The sequence below is a fragment of the Crocuta crocuta genome, unplaced genomic scaffold (genome assembly GCF_008692635.1).
Source record: "Crocuta crocuta isolate KB4526 unplaced genomic scaffold, BGI_CrCroc_1.0 scaffold142, whole genome shotgun sequence".
Classification (NCBI taxonomy): domain Eukaryota; kingdom Metazoa; phylum Chordata; class Mammalia; order Carnivora; family Hyaenidae; genus Crocuta; species Crocuta crocuta.
The window spans coordinates 1,432,514-1,434,235 of record NW_027528892.1 but is presented as its reverse complement, the minus strand read 5'-3'; the positions used below and the strand labels follow the sequence as shown (position 1 = coordinate 1,434,235).

The 1,722-nt window shown below is 67.9% G+C and overlaps 1 protein-coding gene across 1 annotated transcript in view; it reads right to left on the bottom strand.

The window, feature by feature from the left end:
- The window catches only part of SSC5D (scavenger receptor cysteine rich family member with 5 domains), a 21,406-nt gene that overhangs the window by 18,044 nt on the left and 1,640 nt on the right, over positions 1 to 1,722 (bottom strand). The gene's annotated exons all lie outside the window — the stretch shown is intronic.

Here is a 1,722-nt window from a genome sequence, read left to right as displayed (position 1 = left end):
CGGGGAGGCCGGTGCGGGGCGCCCCGCCTGGAGTCCGCTGGCGAGGAGAAGGCTCCGCGATGGGCAGTCACTCGCCGGGAGTCCGGCTGTGGCCGGCCCGCAGCGTCCCTGCCCCCCGGGGCAGGCCCCGGTGGCACTGGCCCTGATCCCCTCCCGCGCCTCCCTGGCCTGGCTCCCCACCCCCAGCTGCGCCTCCCTGGCCTGGCTCCCCACCCCCAGCTGCCTGCCTCACTCCGTAAAGCAGGGCTCCTCAGGCTCAGCCCCGAGGACATCGGGGGACAGGTCAGGCCCTGCTGTGGAGGGTCACCCTGTCACGGTAGCACCCCTGGGCTCTGGTCCCCAGATGAGAGTAGCGTCTACAGTGTGACAAGCGGACTTGGCCCAATGTCCTCAGGGGAGTGGGGGATGGGAGAGCCACACACACCCCCTCCGCTGAGAACCCCCAGTCTGCATATGACCCCCATGTTGGTTTTAGGGGACATTTCTGTTAGGTCTTTCTGGGGTGAGACTTGGGTCCACTGGGGAGCGTGGAGACCATCTTTCTACCCCCCAAGACGCGGGGGCGGGGGGAATCACCCCCAGTCAGTGCTCTGGAGACGAGAACTCACCAGAGAGGCCAGCCCGCCTGCCCTGGCATCTAGCCTTGCACGTGAGGCGCCCCCTGTGCGGCTGCTCCAGGAACGAGAGGTGGGGCCGGGCACCAGCTTCCCCAGGCCCCTCAAGGGGGCTCATGTCTCCCTCCCTGGAGTTTCAGCTCGCCTCCCTCGACCTGGGCTCTGAAGGCCCGCTTCCGCCCCCACGTGCCGCCCCCGCCCCGGGACACGGAGGGGCCACCCTCACTGCCCGCGGTCCCCTGCTCGGTGCCCCAGCCTGTGTCTCGGCGGTCTCCCCCCCCACCACACCCTGCGCCTCAGACACCAGCCGGCGCTGCAGACCCGTCTATGCAGCGGGACAGACCTCACAGGTCAAGTTCTGGGTCTGGGGCTGAGCCTGTGACCTGGGTCATCTGTGTCACCTCTCTGAGCTCCTTTCCACATCTGTGAGGAGAGGGGTGAGAGCACCCACCCCCGAGGCTGTCCCGTGGGGGTGAGGCTCGGAGGCAGCAGGGGAGGCCCCCGCGGGCTGCTCAGCCCAGAGCAGGCGCTCGGTGAACGGCGCCTTCCCCTTCTCCCGCACGTGACACTGCCCCGCTGCTGGTGGGCACCTACTGTCTGCCTGCAGCCCCTGCGCGTGCCAGCCTCACCCCTGTGGGCCGCCCGGCAACCGCCCTGCGCCCGCAGTGTGTGACCCGCAGCGGACGCACTGTCTGCCCGTGAGGGCGGGGGCTTGTTCTCTTACCTTCCGTGCAGGCGTGGATGGTGCTTAACAAGTATTGGTGGAAGGAAGGAGGAGGGGAAGAGGAGGAGCGATGGGAGGGAGGGAAAAGGAGGAGGGAGGGGAGGAGGGGGAAGAGGGAAGGGGCAGGGAGGACGAAGGGACAGGGAGGAAGAAGGGGGAGGGAAGGGAGAGGAGGGAGAGGGAGGAGGGAGAAGGGTGGAGGAGGGAGAGGGAGGAAGGAAAGGAAGGGAGAGGAGAGAAGGAGAAAGAGGAAGGAGAAGGAGGAAGGGAAGGAGGAGGAAGAAGGGAGAGGGGAGAAGGAAGGGGGAGGAGAGAGGGGGAGGAGAGAGGGGGTGGAGAGAGGGGGAGGGGAGAGGGAAGGGAGGGAGAGGGAGAGGGAGAGGA